Source organism: Scyliorhinus canicula, chromosome 12, assembly GCF_902713615.1.
Source record: "Scyliorhinus canicula chromosome 12, sScyCan1.1, whole genome shotgun sequence".
Lineage (NCBI taxonomy): Eukaryota > Metazoa > Chordata > Chondrichthyes > Carcharhiniformes > Scyliorhinidae > Scyliorhinus > Scyliorhinus canicula.
In genome coordinates this window covers 97,761,635-97,786,649 of record NC_052157.1, presented here as the reverse complement: position 1 = coordinate 97,786,649, position 25,015 = coordinate 97,761,635, and the positions used below count along the sequence as shown (strand labels likewise).

Genomic DNA, 25,015 nt, shown 5'->3' with positions numbered 1-25,015 from the left:
GGTGAAGTAATTATTTTACTTAATATACTATGCGGCCCTTTAAAATTGTGAATTTCTGAATGTGGCCCTTGCACGGAAAAGTTTGCCCACCCCTGTCATAGCTAATGCCCTCCATACCAGGCATCATCCTAGTAAACCACTTCTGTACCCTCTCCAAAATATCCACATCCTTCTGGTAGTGCGGTGACCAGAATTGTACACAATATTCCAGATGAGGCCTAACTAAGGTCCTGCGCAGCTGCAACATGACTTGCCAATTTTTATATTCGATGCCCCGACCAATGAAACTAAATTTAGAGCATCAAATCCATTTTTTTCCAATTAAGGGGCAATTTAGCGTGGCCAATCCACCGAGCGTGCACATCTTTGGGTTGTGGGAGCTAAACCCACACAAACACGGGGAGAATGTGCGAACTCCAAATGGACAGTGACCCAGAGCCGAGATCGAACCTGGGGCCTCGGCGCTGTGAGGTAGCAGTGCTAACCACTGCGCACCGTGCTGCCCCGCTGTATGCCTTCTTGACCACCTTATCCACATGTGTTGCCACTTTCTTTTTTTTTAATAACTTTTATTAAGATTTTCACAAAATATAAACAACAAAACAATATTAACAAGACAACCATAGTAAAAACCAAAGAACAACAACCAACAACAACTACAAAAACAAAAAAGCAAACAACAAAAAGGAAAGAAATAACACCCGCCACATCCAACCAACCATGTACACAATTCTCCCTCCCACCGAACCAAACCCCCCCCCCCCCCCCCGGTTGCTGCCGCCGGCCTATTTCCCTACCATTCCGCCAGGAAGTCCAGGAAAGGCTGCCACCGCAAAAAGAACCCTTGCACCGACCCTCTCCCTCTTTCACCCTCTCCAACTTGATGAACCCCGCCATGTCATTGATCCAGGCCTCCACGCTTGGGGGCCTCGCATCCTTGCACTGAAGCAAAATCCTACGCTGGGCTACTAGGGACGCAAAGGCCAGAACACCGGCCTCTTTCGCCTCCTGCACTCCCGGCTCCGCTGCTACCCCAAATATCGCGAGTCCCCAGTCTGGCTCAACCCTGGATCCTACCACCCTCGACACCGTGCTTGCTACCCCCTTCCAAAAGTCCCCCAACGCTGGGCATGCCCAGAACATATGGGCATGGTTCGCTGGGCTCCCCGAGCACCTAGCACACCTGTCTTCGCCCCCGAAGAACCTGCTCATCCTCGTCCCGGTCATATGAGCCCTACATTCGGAGCATGAACTGTATGAGGCTAAGCCTCGCACAAGAAGAGGAGGAATTCACCCTTTCCAGGGCATCTGCACGTGTCCCCTCCTCAATCTCCTCACCCAGCTCCTCTTCCCATTTACCCTTCAGCTCCTCCACCGATGCCTCATCTACCTCCTGCATTACGTGGTACATGTCCAAAATCCTCCCTCCTCCAACCCACACCCCCGAGAGCACCCTACCCTGTACCCCACGTGGGGGCAACAGAGGGAACCCCTCCACCTGCCGCCTGGCAAACTCCCTAACCTGCATGTACCTAAACATGTTCCCCGGGGGGGAGCCCAAACTTCCCCTCTAACTCACCCAGGCTCGCGAACCTCCCATCCACAAACAGGTCCCTCAACCTCCTAATACCTACCCTGTGCCAGCCCAGAAACCCACCATCGATGCTCCCTGGAACAAACCAGTGGTTCCCCTGTATCGGGGACTCCATCGAGCCCCCCACCTCCCCCCTCTGCCGTCTCCATTGCCCCCAAATTTTGAGGGTAGCCGCCACCACCGGGCTCATGGTATACCTCGTTGGAGGGAGCAGCAATGGCGCCGTTACCAGCGCTTCCAGGCTCATGTCCACACAGGACGCCATCTCCATCCTCTTCCATGCTGCCCCTTCCCTGTCCATTACCCACTTACGCACCATCGTTGCGTTGGCAGCCCTATAGTATCCACAGAGGTTGGGCAGCGCCAGCCCCCCTATCCCTGCCCCGCTCCAAAAACACCCTTCTCACCCTCGGAGTCCCATGCGCCCAAACAAATCCCGTAATACTCCTGTTAACCCTCCTAAAAAAGGCCTTCGGGATAAGGATGGGGAGGCACTGGAACAGGAACAAAAACCTCGGGAGCACCGTCATCTTGACGGACTGCACCCTACCCGCCAGCAACAGCGGTAACATATCCCTCCTTTTAAACGCCTCCTCTATTTGCTCCACCAGCCTTGTGAGGTTAAGCTTGTGCAGGGCCCCCCAGCTCCTAGCCACCTGGACTCCCAGGTACCTAAAGCTCCTCCCTGCCTGCTTCAGTGGGAGCCTACCAATCCCCTCCTCCTGATCCCCCGGGTGCACAACGAACAGCTCGCTCTTACCCAGGTTGAGCTTATACCCAGAAAAGCCACCAAATTCGCTGAGAATCCTCATCACCTCCGGCATTCCCCCCACCGAGTCCGCCACATACAGCAACAGGTCGCCCGCATAAAACGACACTCGATGCTCCTCCCCACCAGGCCCCTCCAGTTACCCGACTCCCTCAACGCCATGGCCAGGGGCTCAATTGCCAACGCAAAGAGCAAGGGGGACAGGGGACACCCCTGTCTCGTCCCCCGGTGCAGCCGAAAGTACTCCGACCTCTTCCTATTCGTGGCTACACTCGCCATCGGGGCCTCATAAAGCAGCCTCACCCAATGGACAAACCCCTCCCCAAACCCAACCCTTTCCAACACCTCCCACAGATACTACCACTCACCCCTATCAAAGGCCTTCTCCGCGTCTAATGGCACTACTATCTCCGCCTCCGCTTCCACAGCCGGCATCATAACGACATTCAGAAGCCTTCGTATGTTGGTATTCAACTGCCTTCCCTTTACAAACCCCGTCTGGTCCTCGTGAATGACCCCCGGCACACAATCCTCTATCCTTGTAGCTAAGATCTTCGCCAACAGCTTGGCATCTACATTTAGCAGCGAGATCGGCCTATATAACCCGCACTGCAGGGGGTCCTTGTCCCGCTTAAGGATCAAGGAAATCAGCGCCCGTGACATAGTTGGGGGCAAAGCCCCCCTCCCTTGCCTCGTTAAAGGTCCGAACCTACCCCCCCCCCCCCCCCCCCCCGGTACAATTCCCCATAAAAGTCCCTAAAGACCCCATTAACATCTACCCCCCTCCGCACCACCTTCCCATCTCTATCCTTCACTCCCCCAATCTCCCTGGCCGCGTCTCGCTTTCGGAGCTGGTGTGCCAGCATCCTACTCGCCTTCTCCCCGTATTCATACACCGCTCCCTGTGCTTTCCTCCACTGAGCTTCCGCCTTTCTGGTGGTCAGTAGATCGAACCTGGCCTGAAGGCTACACCGCTCCCCCAGCAAACCCTCCTCCGGAGCCTCCACATATCCCCTGTCCATCCTCACCATCTCCCCCACCAATCTCTCGCTCTCTCTGCTCTCCCCTCTCCCTATGGGTTCGGCTGGAAATCAACTCCCCTCTAATCACCGCCTTCAATGCCTCCCAGACCGTCCCCACTCGGACCTCCCCGTTATCGTTGGCCTCTTGATACACCCCCGAACCCTCCCGCCCACCTCCTCGGCTGCCAGCAGCCCCACCTCCAAGCGCCAGAGCGGGCGCTGGTCCCTCTCCTCCCCCAGCCCGAGGTCCACCCAGTGCGGGGCATGATCCAAAATGGCTATGGCAGAGTATTCGGCATCCTCCACCCTCGAAACCAGCTCCCTGCTCAGGACAAAAAAATCGATCCTGGAATAGGCCTTGTGCACGTGGGAGAAAAACGAGTACTCCCGGCCCTTGGCCTCGCAAACCTCCAGGGTTCGACCCCTCCCATCTGATCCATAAACCCCCTCAACACCTTAGCCGCCGCCGGCCTCCTACCCATCTGGGACCTGGATTGATCCAATGAGGGAATCCAGCACTGTGTTGAAGTCTCCCCCCCCCCCCCCCCCCCCCAATGATCAGGCTCCAGATCCGGAATGCGGCCCAACATGCGCCGCATAAACCCCGCATCGTCCCAGTTCAGGGCATAGACATTCACCAGCACCACCCGCTCCCCCTGCAGCTTACCACTCACCATCACATACCTCCCGCCACTGTCAGCCACCACCTTTGACGCCTCAAATGACACCCTCTTCCCCACCAGGATCGCCACCCCCCGATTCTTCGCATCCAGCCCTGAATGAAATACTTGGCCCACCCATCCCTTCCTCAGTCGAACCTGGTCCGCCACCTTCGGGTGCGTCTCCTGGAGCATGGCCACATCCGCCTTCAGCTCCTTCAAGTGCGTAAACACCCGGGCCCGCTTGACCGGCCCGTTCAGCCCCCTCACATTCCAAGTTATCAGCCGGATCAGAGGGCTTCCTGCCCCCCTCCCCTGCCGACTAGCCATAACCCATCCCCTGCCCGCCACTGGCCCGCGTCCCCCGCTCGGCCTGTTCCCCACGGCGGCAACTCCCAGCACCCCCTGCATACTCCAACTCCTTCCTGGCCATTTCAGCAGCAACCCGGTACCCCCCCCCCCCCCCCCCCTCCATAACACTCCCGTGAGCCAGCTAACTTCTGCTGACACCGGCGACTCTCGCCACACCTCCGACCCCTCCCCACGTGGGGCTACTCCTCCTCCTCCGTGCCCATCAGCAGGCCCCCCCCCCCAGCTCTTGCGTGGGAAAATAAAAACAAGCAAAGGCTCGCGCTTCTCAGCCCCAACCCCGCCCCATCACCCCGCAGCACGGGAAACAAGAGGAAAGCCCGCGCTTTCGCCCTGCCCAACCCCGCCTCCTCTAGGGCAGCTCCCATTGCCGGTCCCCACCACCAGCTCCCCGCACTCCCAGTTTACATCCCTGCCCGAACCTGTCCACCAGACCCATACAAAAAGACATCGCCCCACCCACCCTGAAGCCAACACACATCCAGCATGAAACAGAGAACACCCCTCCAAAAAAATAGACAGTTACATTTACATACAAAACCCCCATCCCTGATCCTCAGTTTGAGTCCAATTTCTTGGCCTGGACAAAGGCCCACGCCTCCTCCGGGGACTCTAAATAATGGTGACGGTCCTTGTAGGTGACCCACAGGCGCGCCGGCTGCAACATGCCAAACTTCACACTCTGATGTGTTGCCACTTTCAGTGATCGGTGGACATGCATGCCCTGATCTCTCTGCCAATACTGTAATGTGAAAGTACCTTTAAGAAATGTGTGTTTATAAAACAGCTGTAGTGGATGTACCTTTAATAAATGTCAGAGTGTGGGTGGAGCTGGGCTTTTACTTTCGCTTTGGGCTGTCTGCTACAGGGTGTGTTTTAGTTTCGTTTTGAGAGCTGGATAGCTGCATTCACAGCAAGAAGGTGTATTAGTCTCTCTCTCTCTGCAATCTAAAGACTGTCTCCAGATCCTTTGGTGATTTAACAATAATACCTGTTTCTGTGGAAAAGTTAAACCTGATGTCTTTCTGTCAAAAGATTTTTTTTTTGTCTAATGGATGTTGCAAGGAAAGATTAACAGTTACTTACAGAGTACTGTATTCTTTGGGGATTTATTGATGTTGAGAGTTAAGATGTTTACTGTGGGGTTATAAAGTGTTAACTGGTTTCATAAATAAACATTGTATTAATTTAAAAGTTCTTTAACACTCTGTTGCACGACACCTGCAAGGTAGGCTCCTGTGCTCCCCGGGTGATCCGGGTCGGATCAAGGAAAACCCCAAGGCTTTTTACTCTTGTGTGAGAAATAAAAGAATGGCCAGGGTGAGGTTAGGGTCTGTCAAGGACAGTAGTGGGAACTTGTACATGGAGTCAGAAGAGATAGAATACTTTTCTTCAGTGTTCACCAAGGAGAGGGGCCATGTTTTTGAGGACGAGTGTGATATACAGGTGGGTAGGCTGGAGGAGGTAGATGTTCTGAGGAAGGATGTATTAGCAATTTTGAAAAACCTGAGGGTCGACAAGTCCCCTGGGCCAGATGGGATATATCCAAGGATTCTTTGGGAGGCAAGGGATGAGATTGCAGAGCCTTTGGCTTTGTTCTTTGGGTCCTCACTGTCCACGTGGTGATACTGCCAGAGGACTGGAGAGTGGCGAATGTTGTTCCTCTGTTCAAGAAAGGGAATAGGAATGACCCTGGTAATTATAGGCCAGTTAGTCTTACTTCGGTGGTCGGTAAGTTAATGGAAAAGGTCCTGAAGGTTAGGATTTATGACCAATTGGAAAGATGCAGCTTTCCATTGAAAAGCGAGCACTTTTCCAGGAGAGAAGCGAGCACTTTTCCAGGAGACTCATCCGGAGTGAGACTCATACAGAGTGGGGATTGAAACTTGGTAATTTGGTGCAGTGAGGTAAATCAGCAAAGGTAAGTGGAAAATCTAATTCTGCTGTTTTTCAGTTAAAAGTGCAGTGTGGAGCTTAGTGTCTGATTGGTTGAAGCTGCCCCTACCCTAATTGCTGAGAGGCAGTTATCTGTCAATCACCTGAGGCCTGTTGAGGCCTGTTTAGGGGCACATTGTATTATTCTCTTTGAAGTTAAGGTTTTTTTTTGAGTCATCGGTTAGCTGAGGTCTGTATAAAAGACAGACAGAGAGCGCACGCACTAAGCGAGCACTTTTCCAGGAGACTCATCCGGAGTGAGACTCATACAGAGTGGGGATTGAAACTTGGTAATTTGTTGCAGTGAGGTAAATCAGCAAAGGTAAGTGGAAAATCTAATTCTGCTGTTTTTCAGTTAAACGTGCAGTGTGGAGCTTAGTGTCTGATTGGTTGAAGCTGCCCCTACCCTAATTGCTGAGAGGCAGTTATCTGTCAATCACCTGAGGCCTGTTGAGGCCTGTTTAGGGGCACATTGTATTATTCTCTTTGAAGTTAAGGTTTTTTTTGAGTCATCGGTTAGCTGAGGTCTGTATAAAAGACAGACAGAGAGCGCACGCACTAAGCGAGCACTTTTCCAGGAGACTCATCCGGAGTGAGACTCATACAGAGTGGGGATTGAAACTTGGTAATTTGGTGCAGTGAGGTAATTCGGTGCAGAGTGTGAGGAGGTGCTTTTTAACCCTGGTAAGTGACTGGTAAGTAGTCTCTCTTTTTCTTTTCATTGTCTAATTTATTTATTTTTATTTTGAGATTCTAGTTGTTTAAGTTTACCAAGGGTTTAAGACATGGCAGGAGATCCCAGACCCGTGTCATGCTCCTTGTGTGCGATGTGGGAGCTCAGGGACACGTCCACTGTCCCTGGCTCCTTCACGTGCAAGAAGTGTGTTCAGTTGCAGCTCTTGTTAGACCGCTTGACGGCTCTGGAGCTGCGGATGGACTCACTTTGGAGCATCCGCGATGCTGAGGAGGTCGTGGATAGCACGTTTAGCGAGTTGGTCACACCGCAGGTGAAGGTTACTGAGGGAGATAGAAAATGGGTGACCAAAAGAAAGAGCAAGAGTAGGAAGGCAGTGCAGGTGTCCCCTGCGGTCATCTCCCTGCAAAACAGATATACCGCTTTGGATACTGTTGAGGAAGATGGCTCACCAGGGGAAGGCAGCAGCAGCCAGGTTCATGGCACCGTGGCTGGCTCTGCTGCACAGCAGGGCAGGAAGAAAAATGGCAGGGCTATAGTGATAGGGGACTCGATCGTAAGGGGAATAGACAGGCGGTTCTGTGGACGCAATCGAGACTCCAGGATGGTATGTTGCCTCCCTGGTGCAAGGGTCAAGGATGTCTCGGAGCGGCTGCAGGACATTCTGGGGGGGGAGGGTGAACAGGCAGCTGTCGTGGTGCACGTAGGCACCAACGATATAGGTAAAAAACGGGATGAGGTCCTACAAGCGGAATTCAGGGAGTTAGGAGTTAAACTAAAAAGTAGGACCTCAAAGGTAGTAATCTCAGGATTGCTACCAGTGCCACGAGCTAGTCAGAGTAGGAATGTCAGGATAAATAGGATGAATGCGTGGCTTGAGAGATGGTGCAAGAGGGAGGGATTCAAATTCCTGGGGCATTGGGACCGGTTCTGGGGGAGGTGGGACCAGTACAAACCGGACGGTCTGCACTTGGGCAGGACTGGAACCGATGTCCTAGGGGGGGTGTTTTCTAGAGCTGTTGGGGAGGGTTTAAACTAATGTGGCAGGGGGATGTGCTGGAAGTTGGAAGGTAGTAAAACAGGGACAGAAACAAAAGGAAGTAAGGGGAAAAGTGCAAGGCAGAGAAGACATAGTCAGAAATCCATAAGGGCGACAGTACAAGGTACAGTGACTGAGGGGAGCACAGTGAATAGGCCCAGTAATAACAAAAGGAATAAAACTGGAGATGTTAAGATTCAAAACAGAGGTAAAAAAACCAACATAAGTGTACTTTACCTGAATGCTCGTAGTATTCGGAATAAAGTAAATGAGTTGGTGGCACAAATCATCGTAAATGACTATGATTTAGTGGCCATTACTGAAACATGGTTAAAGGATGGTCACGACTGGGAGTTAAATATCCGAGGGTACCAAACTATTCGGAAGGACAGAGTGGATGGTAAGGGAGGTGGTGTTGCTCTGTTATTTAAGGATGACATCCGGGCAATAGTAAGGGATGACATCGGTGCTATGGAGGATAAGGTTGAATCCATTTGGGTGGAAATCAGGAATAGTAAGGCAAAAAAGTCACTGATAGGAGTAGTCTATCGGCCACCAAATAGTAACGAGATGGTGGGGCAGGCAATAAACAAAGAAATAACTGATGCATGGAGAAATGGTACAGCAGTTATCATGGGGGATTTTAATCTACATGTCGATTGGTTTAACCAGGTCGGTCAAGGCAACCGTGAGGAGGAGTTTATAGAATGTATCCGCGATAGTTTCCTAGAACAGTATGTAATGGAACCTACGAGGGAACAAGCGGTCCTAGATCTTGTCCTGTGTAATGAGACAGGATTGATTCATGATCTCATAGTTAGGGATCCTCTCGGAAGGAGCGATCACAATATGGTGGAATTTAAAATACAGATGGAGGGTGAGAAAGTAAAATCAAATACTAGTGTTTTGTGTTTAAACAAAGGAGATTACAAGGGGATGAGAGAAGAACTAGCTAAGGTAGACTGGGAGCTAAGACTTTATGGTGGAACAATTGAGGAACAGTGGAGAACCTTCCAAGCGATTTTTCAGTGCTCAGCAAAGGTTTATACCAACAAAAAGGAAGGACGGAAGAAAGAGGGAAAATCGACCGTGGATATCTAAGGAAATAAGGGAGAGTATCAAATTGAAGGAAAAAGCATATAAAGTGGCAAAGATTGCTGGGAGATTAGAAGACTGGGAAATCTTTAGGGGGCAACAGAAAGCTACTAAAAAAGCAATAAAGAAGAGTAAGATAGAGTATGAGAGTAAACTTGCTCAGAATATAAAAACAGACAGTAAAAGTTTTTACAAATATATAAGACAAAAAAGAGTGGCTAAGGTAAATATTGGTCCTTTAGAGGATGAGAAAGGAGTTTTAATAATGGGAAATGAGGAAATGGCTGAGGAACTGAACAGGTTTTTTGGGTCGGTCTTCACAGTGGAAGACACAAATAACATGCCAGCGACTGATAGAAATGAGGCTATTTACAGGTGAGGACCTTGAGAGGATTGTTATCACTAAGGAGGGAGTGATGGGCAAGCTAATGGGGCTAAAGGTAGACAAGTCTCCTGGCCCTGATGGAATGCATCCCAGAGTGCTAAAAGAGATGGCTAGGGAAATTGCAGATGCACTAGTGATAATTTACCGAAATTCACTCGACTCTGGGGTGGATCCGGTGGATTGGAAATTAGCAAACGTGACGCCACTGTTTAAAAAAGGAGGTAGGCAGAAAGCAGGAAATTATAGGCCAGTGAGTTTAACTTCGGTAATAGGGAAGATGCTGGAATCTATCATCAAGGAAGAAATTGCGAGGCATCTGGATAGAAATTGTCCCATTGGGCAGACGCAGCATGGGTTCGTTAAAGGCAGGTCATGCCTAACTAATTTAGTGGAATTTTTTGAGGACATTACCAGTGCAGTAGATAACGGGGAGCCGATGGATGTGGTATATCTGGATTTCCAGAAAGCCTTTGACAAGGTGCCACACAAAAGGTTGCTGCATAAGATAAAGATGCATGGCATTAAGGGTAAAGTAGTAGCATGGATAGAGGATTGGTTAATTAATAGAAAGCAAAGAGTTGGGATAAATGGGTGTTTCTCTGGTTGGCAATCAGTAGCTAGTGGTGTCCCTCAGGGATCCGTGTTGGGCCCACAATTGTTCACAATTTACATTGATGATTTGGAGTTGGGGACCAAGGGCAATGTGTCCAAGTTTGCAGATGACACTAAGATGAGTGGTAAAGCGAAAAGTGCAGAGGATACTGGAAGTCTGCAGAGGGATTTGGATAGGTTAAGTGAATGGGCTCGGGTCTGGCAGATGGAATAGAATGTTGACAAATGTGAGGTTATCCATTTTGGTAGGAATAACAGCAAACGGGATTATTATTTAAACGATAAAATATTAAAGCATGCCGCTGTTCAGAGAGACTTGGGTGTGCTAGTGCATGAGTCACAGAAGGTTGGTTTACAAGTGCAACAGGTGATTAAGAAGGCAAATGGAATTTTGTCCTTCATTGCTAGAGGGATGGAGTTTAAGACTAGGGAGGTTATGTTGCAATTGTATAAGGTGTTAGTGCGGCCACACCTGGAGTATTGTGTTCAGTTTTGGTCTCCTTACTTGAGAAAGGACGTACTGGCGCTGGAGGGTGTGCAGAGGAGATTCACTAGGTTAATCCCAGAGCTGAAGGGGTTGGATTATGAGGAGAGGTTGAGTAGACTGGGACTGTACTCGTTGGAATTTAGAAGGATGAGGGGGGATCTTATAGAAACATTTAAAATTATGAAGGGAATAGATAGGATAGATGCGGGCAGGTTGTTTCCACTGGCGGGTGACAGCAGAACTAGGGGGCATAGCCTCAAAATAAGGGGAAGTAGATTTAGGACTGAGTTTAGGAGGAACTTCTTCACCCAAATGGTTGTGAATCTATGGAATTCCTTGCCCAGTGAAGCAGTTGAGGCTCCTTCATTACATGTTTTTAAGGTAAAGATAGATAGTTTTTTGAAGAATAAAGGGATTAAGGGTTATGGTGTTCGGGCCGGAAAGTGGAGCTGAGTCCACAAAAGATCAGCCATGATCTAATTGAATGGCGGAGCAGGCTCGAGGGGCCAGATGGCCTACTCCTGCTCCTAGTTATTATGTTCTTATGTTCTTAATCCAGGATAGTCAACAAGAATTCGTGAAGGGTAAGTCTTGCCTCACAAATTTGATTGAATTCTTTGAGGAGGTAACTAAGTGTGTAGATGAAGGTAGAGCAGTTGATGTCGTATATATTGATTTTAGTAAGGCGTTTGATAAGGTTCCCCATGGTCGGCTCATGAAGAAAGTAAGGAGGTGTGGGATAGAGGGAAATTTGGCCAATTGGATAAGTAACTGGCTATCACATAGAAGATAGAGGGGGGTGGTGGATGGATAATTCAGGCTGGAGACCAGTTCCCAACGGTGTACCACAGGGATCAGTGCTGGCTCCTCTGCTATTTGTGATTTTTATTAAGGGCTGAAGGGTGGGTCAGTGAATTTGCTGATGACGCTAAGATTGGTGGAGTAGTGGATGAGGTAGAGGGCTGTTGTAGGCTGCAAAGATACATTGACAGGATGCAGAGCTGGGCCGAAAAATGGCAGATGGAGTTTAACCCTGATAAGTGCGAGGTGATTCATTTTGGTAGGAAAAATTTGAATGTGGATTACAGGGTCAATGTCAGGGTTCTGAGCAATGTGGAGGAACAGAGATCTTGGGGTTCATAGAACATTACAGCGCAGTACGGGCCCTTCAGCCCTCGATGTTGCGCCGACCTGTGAAACCATCTGAAGCCTATCTGACCTACACTATTCCATTTTCATCCATATGTCTATCCAGTGACCACTTAAATGCCCTTAAATTTGGCGAGTCTACTACTGTTGCAGGCAGGGCGTTCCACGCCCCTACTACTCTCTGAGTAAAGAAACTGCCTCTGACATCTGTCCTATATCTACCACCCCTCAATTTAAAGCTATGTCCCCTCGTGTTGGTCATCACCATCAGAGGAAAAAGACTCTCACTGTCCACCCTATCTAACCCTCTGACTATCTTATATGTCTCTATTAAGTCACCTCTCAGCCTTCTCCTCTCTAACGAAAACAACCTCAAGTCCCTGAGCCTTTCCTCATAAGACCTTCCCTCCGTACTAGGCAACATCCTAGTAAATCTCCTCTGAACCCTTTCCAAAGCTTCCACATCCTTCCTATAATGTGGTGACCAGAACTGCACGCAGTACTCCAGGTGCGGCCGCACCAGAGTTTTGTACAGCTGCAGCATGACCTCAGCCCTATTAACCTGGGTGGCAACTTTCAGGGATTTATGTACCTGGATGCCGAGATCTCTCTGTTCATCTACGCTACCAAGAATATTGCCATTAGCCCAGTACTCTGCATTCCTGTTACTCCTTCCAAAGTGAATCACCTCACACTTTTCCGCATTAAACTCCATCTGCCACCTCTCAGACCAGCTCTGCAGCTTATCTACGTCCCTCTGTAACCTATAACATCCTTCAGCACTATCCACAACTCCACCGACCTTCGTGTCATCTGCAAATTTACTAACCCATCCTTCTACACCCTCTTCCAGGTCATTTATAAAAATGACAAACAGCAGTGGCCCCAAATCAGATCCACTAGTAACTGAACTCCAAGATGAACATTTGCCATCAACCACCACCCTCTGTCTTCTATCAGCTTGCCAATTACTGATCCAAACCGCTAAATCACCTTCAATCCCATACTTCCTTATTTTCTGCAATAGCCTACCGTGGGGAACCTTATCAAACGCCTTACTGAAATCCATATACACCACATCAACCGCTTTACCCTCATCCACCTGTTTGGTCACCTTCTCAAAAAACTCAATAAGGTTTGTGAGGCATGACCTACCCTTCACAAAACCGTGTTGAGTATCGCTAATCAACTTGTTCTTTTCAAGATGATTATAAACCCTGTCTCTTATAACCTTTTCCAACATTTTACCCACAACCGAAGTAAGGCTCACAGGTCTATAATTACCAGGGTTGTCTCTACTCCCCTTCTTGAACAAGGGGACAACATTTGCTATCCTCCAGTCTTCTGGCACTATTCCTGTCGACAAAGACGACATAAAGATCAAAGACAAAGGCTCTGCAATCTCCTCCCTGGCTTCCCAGAGAATCCTAGGATAAATCCCATCTGGCCCAGGGGACTTATCTATTTTTACACTTTCCAAAATTGCTAACACCTCCTCCTTGTGAACCTCAATCCCATCTAGCCTGGTCGACTGTACCTGAGTATTCTCCTCGACAACATTGTCTTTCTCCAGTGTAAACACTGACAAAAAATATCCATTTAACGCTTCCCCTATCTTCTCTGATTCCACACATAACTTTCCACTACTATCCTTGATTGGCCCTAATCTTACTCTAGTCATTCTTTTGTTCCTCATATACCTATAGAAAGCCTTCGGGTTTTCCTTGATCCTATCCACCAATGACTTTTCGTGTCCTCTCCTCGCTCTTCTTAACTCTCCCTTTAGGTCCTTCCTGGCTAACTTGTAACTCTTAAGTGCCCTAACTGAGTCTCCGTGTCTCATCCTAACATAAGCCTTCTTCTTCCTCTTGACAAGTGCTTCAACTTCCTTAGTAAACCACGGTTCCCTTGCTCGACAACTTCCTCCCTGCCTGACAGGTACATACTTATCAAGGACACGCAGTAGCTGTTCCTTGAAAAAGCTCCACATTTCGATTGTACCCATCCCCTGCAGTTTCCTTCCCCATCCTATACATCCTAAATCTTGCCGAATAGCATCATAATTGCCTTTCCCCCAGCTATAATTCTTGCCTTGCGGTATATACCTAACCCTAACCTGCCCATTGCTAAAGTAAACATAACCGAGTTGTGATCACTATCACCAAAGTGCTCACCTACATCTAAATCTAACACCTGGCCGGGTTCATTACCCAGTACCAAATCCAATGTGGCCTCGCTCCTTGTTGGCCTGTCTACATACTGTGTCAGAAAACCCTCCTGCACACACTGTACAAAAACTGACCCATCTATAGTACTCGTATAGTATTTCCAGTCAATATTTGGAAAGTTAAAGTCCCCCATAACAACTACCCTGTTACTCTCGCTCCTGTCGAGAATCATCTTTGCAATCCTTTCCTCTACATCTCTGGAACTATTCGGAGGTCTATAGACAACTCCCAACAGGGTGACCTCGCCTCTCCTGTTCCTAACCTCGGCCCATACTACCTCAGTAGACGAGTCCTCAAACGTCCTTTCTACCGCTGTAATACTTTCCTTGATTAACAATGCCACCCCCCCCCCCCCCCCCCCTCTTTTACCATCTTCTCTGTTCTTACAGAAACATCTAAATCCTGGAACCTGCAACAACCATTCCTGTCCCTGCTCTACCCATGTCTCTGAAATCGCCACAACATCGAGATCCCAGGTACCAACCCATGCTGCAAGCTCACCCACCTTATTCCGGATGCTCCTGGCGTTGAAGTAGACACACTTCAAACCAGCGTCTTGCTTGCCGGTGCCCTCTTTCGAACTTTTAACCCTATCCCTGACCTCACTACTCTCAACATCCTGTACACTGGGACTACAATTTAGGTTCCCATCCCCCTGCTGAATTAGTTTAAACCCCCCCGAAGAGCACTAGCAAATCTCCCCCCCAGGATATTGGTACCGCTCTGGTTCAGGTGAAGACCATCCTGTTTGTAGAGGTCCCACCTACCCCAGAATGAGCCCCAATTATCCAGGAAACCAAAACCCTCCCTCCTGCACCATCCCTGTAGCCACGTGTTCAACTCCTCTCTCTCCTTATTTCTCACTTCGCTAGCACATGGCATGGGTAACAACCCACAGATAACAACTCTGTTTGTTCTAGCTCTCAGCTTCCACCCTAGCTCCCTGAATTTCTGTCTCAAATCCCCATCTCTCTTCCTACCTATGTCATTGGTACCTATGTGGACCATGACTTGGGGCTGCTCCCCCTCCCCCTTAAGTATCCCAAAAACACGATCAGAGACATTACGAGCCCTGGCACCTGGGAGGCAACACACCAACCGTGAGTCTCTTTCGTTCCAACAGAACCTCCTGTCTGTTCCTCTAACTATGGAGTCCCGAATGACAAGTGCTCTGTTCCTCTTCTCCCTTCCCTTCTGAGCAACAGGGACAGACTCTGTGCCAGAGACCTGTGCCCCATTGCTTACCCCTGGTAAGTCCCCCCCCCCCCCCCCCCCAACAGTATCCAAAACGGTATACTTGTTATTGAGGGGTTCATGTCCATAGATCTCTGAAGGTTGCCACTCGAGTGGACAGAACTGTGAAGAAGGCCAAAAGTGTGTTAGCATTTATTAACAGGGGGCTTGAGTTTAAGAGCTGTGGGGTTATGCTGCAACTGTACATGTCCCTGGTGAGACCACATTTGGAGTATTGTATGCAGTTCTGGTCACCTCATTATATGAAGGATGTGGAAGCATTGGAAAGGGTGCAAAAGAGATTCACCAGGATGCTGCCTGGTTTGGAGGATAGGTCTTGTGAGGAAAGGTTGAGGGAGCTAGGGCTTTTCTCTTTGGAGCGGAGGAGGATGAGAGGCGACTTAATCGAGGTTTATAAGGGAGATAGATAGAGTGGACGTTCAGAGACTATTTCCTCAGGTGGATGTCGCTGTTACAAGGGGGCATAACTATAAGGTTCAGGGTGGGAGATACAGGAGGAATGTCCGAGGTAGGTTCTTTACTCAGAGTGGTTAGGGTGTGGAATGGACTGCCTGCTGTGATAGTGGAGACAAACACTTTCGGAACTTTCAAGCGGTTATTGGATAGGCACATGGAGCACACCAGAATGACAGGGAGTGGGATAGCTTGATCTTGGTTTCGAACATTGAGGGCCGAAGGGCCTGTTCTGTGCTGTACTGTTCTATGTTCTAAAACCTCAATCTTTTAAAAGTTGTACGTCAGGTGAACTCCATGATACACTTTGGGGTTCTCTCAACCCTGGTCCATAACAATACTCGCAAGTGTTCCACCATTTACTGTGGAATTCCTACATGCATTGGACCTTCCAAAGTGCATTACCTCACACTTGCCTGGATTAAACTCCATCAGCCATTTCTCTGCCCAAGTCTCCAACTAGTTTATTTCTTGCTGTGTCCCCTGACAATCCTCTTCACTATCTGCAACTCCACCAATTTTTGTCGTCTGCGAACTTACTAATCAGACCAGCTACATTTTCTTCCAAATCATTTGTATACACCATAAACAACAAAGGTCCCAGACTGATCCCTGTGGAACACTGCTAGTCACAGCCTTCCATTCAGAAAAGCACCCTTCTACTGCTACCCTCTGTCTTCTGTGCCCAAGCTAGTTATGTGTCCAACTTGCCAGCTCTCCTCTGATCTCATGTGACTTCACCTTTTGTACCAATCTGCCATGAGGTACCTTGTCAAAAGCTTTATTGAAGTCCATGCAGACATCCACTTAGTGAGGCACAACCTCCCCTTCACAAAACCATGCTATCCAGCACTAATAAATCCATTTGTTTTCAAATGTGAGTAAAGCATTGGAAAGGGTGCAAAAGAGATTCACCAGGATGCTGCCTGGTTTGGAGGATGGGTCTTGTGAGGAAAGGTTGAGGGAGCCGTTGGGTTACGGGTATAGGGTGGATACGTGGGTTTGAGTAGGGTGATCATTGCTCGGCACAACATCGAGGGCCGAAGGGCCTGTTCTGTGCTGTACTGTTCTATAACTATAAATCCTATTTCTAAGAATCTTTTCCAATAATTTCCCTACAACTGACATAAGGCTCACCGGCCTATAATTTCCTGGATTATCCCTGTTGCCCTTCTTAAACAATAGCTACTCTCCAGTTCTCTGGAACTTTACCTTTAGCCAATGAGGATACAAAGATTACTGTCAAGGCCCCAGCAATTTCCTCCCTTGCCTCCCGCAGTATTCTGGGATAGATTCCATCAGGGCTTGGGGATTTATCTGCTTTAATGTTTTTTAAGATGTCCAACACCTCTCCTTTCTTAATATCAACATGACTCAGAATATCTATGCACTCTACCCTATACACCCCATCCACCAAGTCCTTCTCTTTGGTGAACACTGAGGCAAAGTATTCATTTAGTATCTCTCCCATTCCCTCTGGTTCCATACATAGATTCCCTCCAATATCCTTGAATGGACCAACCCTTTTCCTGGCTACCCTCTTGCTCTTTATATATAAGAACATAAGAACTAGGAGCAGGAGTAGGCCACCTGGCCTCTCGAGCCTGCTCCGCCATTCATGGCTGATCTTTTGTGGACTCAGCTCCACTTTCCGGCTATCCATCTTTAGCTTAAAAACATTTAATGAAGGAGCCTCAACTGTTTCACTGGGCAAGGAATTCCACAGATTCACAACCCTTTGGGTGAAGAAGTTCCTCCTAAACTCAGTCCTAAATCTACTTCCCCTTATTTTGAGGCTATGCCCCCTAGTTCTGCTGTCACCCGCCAGTGGAAACAACCTGCCTGCTTCTATCCTATCTATTCCCTTCATAATTTTAAATGTTTCTATAAGATCCCCCCCCCTCATCCTTCTAGATTCCAACGAGTACAGTCCCAGTCTACTCAACCTCTCCTAATAATCCAACCCTTTCAGCTCTGGGATTAACCTAGTGAACCTCCTCTGCACACCCTCCAGTGCCAGTATGTCCTTTCTCAAGTAAGGAGACCAAAACTGAACACAATACTCCAGGTGGGGCCTCACTAACACCTTATACAATTGCAACATAACCTCCCTAGTCTTAAACTCCATCCCTCTAGCAATGAAGGACAAAATTCCATTTGCCTTCTTAATCACCTGTTGCACTTGTAAACCAACTTTCTGTGACTCATGCACTAGCACACAAAGGTCTCTCTACACAGCAGCATGCTTTAATATTTTATCGTTTAAATAATAATCCCGTTTGTTACTTGTTTGACCTTGTTACTACACAATCCGGAAAAATCCCAGGATATTCGCCCTTCAACACTTCAGTTCTCTGATTTTTGCACTGGCTTATCAACCACAGTAGGCATCACTCCTACCTTCGATCAAGCTATATCATTCCCCAAGATGAACTGTATTCCTGGACAAGATAGTTTCTCTATTACTCTTGCTACCACTTCACCACTCTTCACTGGACTTTCCAACCTTACCTTATATAATGGAACACTACTCCTCTCACCCTGAATTCCACATATTACCACCTTTTCTGGCAACATTCTTCCCAAACTACATAACTCCTGATCTCTTACCATTAACGATTGACTAGCTCCCGTATCTCTTAAAATTGTGACTACCTGCTCCTCCTGATACACATGAGTAAACTTTACCCACACAAGTAAATTCTTTAAAGAGATCTGGCACCTTCGTATCAATCACCTCTTCATCAGGCTGTACAATCTTTTGCACCTCCTTCGCTTTCCTTTACCACTTTAACCAACCTCACTGTCTTATCCTGTTTTACCACATCCGCCTTCACAGTGCCTTTCTTCAACCACCAACACTGTGACTTTACATGACCTAGTTTATTACAGTGAAAACATTTGAAACTTTTCATGTCTCTTCCGCCCTCCTGGTTTGCTTTTTTAATCTGAGGTACACTCATTATTTCCCATCAGATCAGCTTTACCCCTGCCACTGGAGTATTTCTCATGTCCCCAATTTCTATCTCTCACTGGCTGAAACTGATTTCGGAAACCAAGCTTTGATTTTTGAACTAATTCATAATCATCTGCCATTTCTGCTGCTAACCAACAGTTTTAACCCTCTGCTCTTTCACGTGAGTTCTCCCTACATCAGGAATTACATTTTTAAACTCCTTCAAAAGTATAATTTCTCTGCGCGCTTCATACGTTTGGTCTATTTTCAAAGCCCTTATCCACCTATCAAAATTACTCTGTTTGATCCTTTCAAACTCTATGTTTGATTGAACAAATTCTTTCCTTAAATTTCTAAACCTTTGTCTGTAGGCTTCAGGCACTAGTTCATATGCACCTAAGATGGATTTTTTCACTTCCTCATACGTCCCAGATACCTAGTGATGCAAACACTTCATTAGCCCTACCTACCAGCTTTATTTGAATCAGTAATACCCACATGTCCTGTGGCCATTTCATTTGTTCAGCTACCTTGAAAAAGGCTTCTACCTCCTTCTCATCAAACCTTGGCAATGCTTGGACATATTTAAATAGATCCCCACCAAGCCTTCGACTATGACGCTCTTTCTCACTATCCTCATCACTATCATCCAACTGTACGTTTCCCTTTATGCCTGCCAATTTTAACTGACTGTCATGTTTCATGGCCATTTTCTGAAGTTCAAACTCTCTCTCTTTATCTTTTTCCCTGATCTGTATCTCCCTTTCTCTTTTTCCTCTCTTTCTTTTTCCTCTCTCTCTTTCTTTTTCCTCTCTCTCTTTTTAAATGCTTAGCCACTGGCATAATTACCTCATCTTTTCGCATTTTGTCAGGTATTATTAACTGCAATGTTTTTGCCAAATCTAACAGTCTGCTTTTAGTCTCTGTCCATAAGGTACTGCGTGTGACTGTCTCCATCCCCAAAAACTTCTGAGCCTCTGAAAGAGCCATTGTCCACAACACACTCCTCACTTAAACTAGAATACCAGACCTGAAAAGCAACCACAATATGCTCACCCCTCACTGTCTTTAAGTTCACTAAGCCAATCCAATAGATAGACTTTTATCCCGGACGAGCTCCCAATTTGTTATGGCCAGGGTTTAGAGAACCCCAAAGTGTATCATGGAGTTCACCTGACCCACAATTTTTTATAGATTGTGGTATGGGGAGCATACGGCCCACTCTACAGGTGTGGTACAGCAGGAATGGAAAAGCATTTTTTTAAAGCAAAATAATGTTTATTCTATGAACTCAAGTTAACTTTTTAAAAAACAGTGAACACCTTAGCAACCATTAATTCAAAGACAATCCCCAAAGAATACAACACTAAGTAATCCTTAAGCTGTCCTTTTAACATCCAGAAGACTTAAAAAAGAACTTTTAACAGAAGCAGATCAGGTTAAAGTCACTACTGAGAGCAGTTATTAGTTTTAAATCACCAAAGGATCGATTTACAGTTTTTGGATTACAGAGATAGACACTAATACCCCTTCTGGCTGTGACTCCAGCTATCCAACTCTGAAAATGAAACTAAAACACGCTCTGCAGCAAATAGCCTAAAACGAAAGTAAAAAGCTGACAGACAGCCCAGCTCCACCCACACGCTTACATCACTGATAAACACCCATTTCTTCAAGGTACATTTCTTAAACACTCATTTCTTAAAGGTACTCTCCTGACACAAGACCTGTCTGCATATCTGCTCCTCTATCTCCTGCTGGCTGTTAGGAGGTCTGTAGTAAACCCCGAGATTGTGACAGCATCCTTTCTGTTCCTAACCTCTACCCAGATTTACTGGCTGCCTGAACCCTCCAAGGTGACCTCCTTCAGCTCAGTTGTAATATTCTCCTTAACCAATAATGCAGGAGGAGGCTATCCAGTGCATCTTTTCTGTGTAAGAGCAAATCTGAACAGTCCCTCTCCATTGCCTTTTCGCTATAACTGCATATTTGTTTCTGTTCAATTGCTCATCCATTTCTCTTTTCCAGGTCGCAGTTGAATTTGCCTACATCACCCTCTCTCAGGCAGTGCATCCTACGCACTGCATGGGGGAAATAAAAGAGTTCTTCCTTGTCTTGCCTTTCCTTGATCTTTCCATCTCTATCACATCTTCTGGCCCTCCCTCCAAGGAGAACAGTTCCAGCTCCTCTGATCTACCTGCATAGCTTGCGTCACTCATCCCTGAAACTTTAGAAAATAGAATTAGAAAATAATAGAATTTATACAGTGCAGAAGGAGGCCATTCAGTCCATCAAGTCTGCACCAGGCCTTGGAAAGAGCACTCCAGCAAAGCACCCACCTCCACCCCATCCCCACCCAACCTTTTTTGGACACTAAGGACATTTTATCATGGCCAATCGACCTAGCCCGCACATCTTTAGACTGTGGGGAAGGAAACCCGGAGCACCCGGAGGAAATCTACGCAGACACGGGGAGAAAGTGCAGACTCCACACAGACAGTGACCCAAGACGGGAATCGAACCTGGAACCTTGGAGCAAAGTACAAAGAAAAGTACAGCACAGGAACAGGCCCTTTGGCCCTCCAAGCCCGTGCCGACCATGCTGCCCGACTAAACTATAATCTTCTACTCTTCCTGGGTCCGTATCCCTATATTCCCATCCTATTCATATATTTGTCAAGATGCCCCTTGAATGTCACTATCATCCCTGCTTCCACCACCTCATCAGGCAGAGGAAAAGCCTCTGACTATCCACTCTGTCTCTGCCCCTCATAATTTTGTAGACCTCTATCAGGTCGTCCCTCAACCTCCTTCGTTCCAGTGAGAACAAACCACGTTTATTCAATCTCTCCTCATAGCTAATGCCCTCCATACCAGGCATCATGCTGGTAAATCTCTTCTGCAGCCTCTCTAAAGTCTCCACATCCTTTTGGTAGTGTGGCGACCAGAATTGAACACTATACTCCAAGTGTGGCCGAACTAAGGTTCTATACAGCTGCAACATGACTTGCCAATTCTTATACTCAATGTCCCGGCCAATGAAGGCAAGCATGCCCTATGCCTTCTTGACTTCCTTCTCAACCTGTGTTGCCCCTTTCAGTGACCTGTACACCTAGATCTTCTCTGACTTTCAATACTCTTGAGGGTTCTACCATTCACTGTATATTCCCTACCTGCATTAGACCTTCCAAAATGCATTACCTCACATTTGTCCTGATTAAACTCCATCTGCCATCTCTCCGCCCAAGTCTCCAAACGATCTAAATCCTGCTGTATCCTCTGACAGTCCTCATCTCTATCCGCAATTCCACCAACCTTTGTGTCATCTGCAAACTTACTAATCAGACCAGTTCCATTTTCCTCCAAATCATTTATATATACTACGAACAGCAAAGGTCCCAGCACTGATCCCTGCGGAACATCACTAGTCACAGCCCTCCAATTAGAAAAGCACCCTTCCATTGCTACTCTCTGCCTTCTATGACCTAGCCAGTTCTGTATCCACCGTGCCAGCTCACCCCTGATGCCGTGTGACTTCACCTTTTGCACCAGTCTACCATGAGGGACGTTGCCAAAGGCCTTACTGAAGCTGTGAAGCAACTGTGCTAACCACTGTTTAACATACTGCCCTAACTCCCTTGCCCTAATCCCCTTAATCCCTTCTGACCTGTGCATCTTTCGACTATGGGAGGAAACCGGAGCATTTGTCAAAGCTTTTCATCTTTCACTCCTCATCAGGTCAATGCCAAGAATACCAATATCAGGGGAAACAACAACTTTATGCTGTGTGAGAAGAAAGTGCTAATTGGCTAGCAACTAATAGAGGTGTTGCCATGGAAAAGGCACCAGTTAATGGAAACTGACAATACTTCCAAGCTGTATTTGGGGACTTCCAGAACTAGGGGTCACAGACTAAGAATAAGGGGAAAGCCATTCAGGACGGAGATGAGGAAGAACTTCTTCTCTCAGGGAATTGTGAACTAGTGGAATTCTCTACCACAGAAAGCTGTTGGGGCAGTTCATTGGATATATTCAAGGGGGAGCTGGACGTGACCCTTGGGACTAAAGGGATCAAGGGGTAGAGAGAGAAGGCAGGAGTGGGATACTGTATTTGCATGACCAGCCATGATCATATTTAACGGTGGTGCAGGCTGGAAGGGCTGAATGGTCCACTGCACCTATTTTTAATGAGGTTTTGCAGAATTTTTCATAATAAAACAGTAGTAACAATAATAACAAAACAAACTAGAGTGAACATTAACATAGTGCAAAAAGAGAATATACAATAACAATTAAATAGACATTACCCCCACATGACTCTTCCCACACCATCCCAATGAAGCACTCCCCCCCCCCCCCCCCCCATGGATTGCTGCTGCTGACATTTCAATTTTCCCCGAGAAAGTCGACGAACGCTGCCACCTCCGAGTGAACCCGACCCTCTTAAGGCAAACTTTATTTTCTGATTACTAGGGAGGCAAAGGCCGAGATGTTGGCCTCTTTCGCCCCCTGAACTCCCGATCCTCTGATATTCCAAAGATCGCTATCTCTGGACTCGGCACCACCTGTGTGTTAAGCACCTTGGACATTGCCCTCGCGAACCCTTGCCAGAACTCTAAGCTTCGGGCATGCCTAAAACATGTGGACACGGTTTGCAGGGCTGCCCTTGCACTTCATACAACTGTCTTCTACCCCAAAAAACTTGCTCATTCTCGCTGCCGTAATGTGTGCCCGGTGGACCACCTTAAATTGAATTAGACTCTGCCTGGCACATGATGAGGAGGAATTAACCCTGCCCAGGCCCTCTGCCCAAAGACCCGCTTCCAATTCCTCACCTAGTTCCTCCTCCAACTTGCCCTTGAGCTCCTCCACTGGGGTTTCCTCCGCCTCCTGTAGTTCCTGGTAGATATCTGACACCTTCCCCTCCCCCGCCCAGGTGCCGGAGACCACCCTGTCCTGTATCCTCAGTGGCGGCAGGAAGGCTCGTGCTTGCAGATATTTAAAGGCGTTTCCTGGCGGCAGATTAAATTTGTCCTCTAGCGTCTTCAAACTGAGAAAGTCTCCGTCTATGAACAGATCTCCCATCCTTCTGATGCCTGCCCTCTGCCAGCTCTGGAACCCACCATCCATCCTACCTGGGACAAACCTGTGGTTGCTATATATCGGGGTCCAGACCAACGCTCCTTCCACTTTCTTGTACCTCCTCCACTGTTCCCAGATCTGCAGTGTCACCATCACCACCAGACTTGTGGAGAAACGGGTCGGTGAGAACGACAAAGGAGCCGTTATCAAAGTTCCCAGCCTAGTTCCTTTACCTGATGCCGCCTCCAGCCGCTCCCATGCTGACCACCCCCCCTCTCCATCACCCACTTCCTAATCATAGCTATATTGGCCACCCAGTAGTAGTTGCGAAAGTTCGGCAGCAGCAACTCTTCCCCCCCCCCCCCCCCCCGACTGCGCTCCAACAGCGATCTCCTTACTCGCAGGGTCTTATTCACCCACACAAAGCCCAAAATGATCTGACTCACCCGCTTAAAAAAGGCCTTGGGGATGAAGATGGGGAGGCACTGAAAGACAAAAATCTAGGGAGGACAGTAATTTTCACCGGTCTGCACCCTCCCTGCCAGTGACAGTGGGTGCATGCCCCACGTTTTAAAGTCTCCTTCCATTTGCTCCACCAACCGGGTCAGGTTGAGCCTGTGCAGGGCATCCCATTTCCTGGCCACAGGTATACCTGTAATGGAAACTTTTCTCTACCATCCTGAGCAGCAGCTCTTTCAGTCTCTCCTCCTGCCCCTTGGCCTGGATCACAAACAACTCACTCTTTCCCATGTTCAGTATGTACCCTGTAAAACTACCAAAATCCCTCAGGATCCACAGAACCTCCCTCATCCCCTCCACAGGGTCTGAAATGTACAGGAGCAAATCATCCGCATATAGCGAGACCCGATCTCCCCCCTCCCCCCCGAACCAGTCCCCGCCAGTTCCTCGGGGCTCTCAGCGCCATAGCTAGTGGTTCTATAGCTAGGGCAAATAGTAACAAGGAGAGGGGACACCCTTGCCTCGTTCCCAGGTGAAGCTCGAAGTACCCCGACCTCAGCCGGTTTGTACACTTGCTACAGGCACCTGGAACAGCAATTTCACCCAGCCAATAAAGCCCTCGCCAACCGAAACCTCCCCAGTGTTTCCCACAGGTACTCCCACTCTACCTGGTCAAAGACTTTCTCTGTATCCATCACTGTTACCACCTTCGCCTCCCCTCCCTCTGAGGGCATCATAATAATATTCAAAAGTCTCCAGAGATTGGTATTGAGT

At 47.9% G+C, this 25,015-nt stretch overlaps 1 protein-coding gene across 1 annotated transcript in view; it reads left to right on the top strand.

The window, feature by feature from the left end:
- The window catches only part of LOC119974308 (platelet-activating factor acetylhydrolase IB subunit alpha2-like), a 56,552-nt gene that overhangs the window by 3,377 nt on the left and 28,160 nt on the right, over positions 1 to 25,015 (top strand). The window lies entirely within an intron of this gene.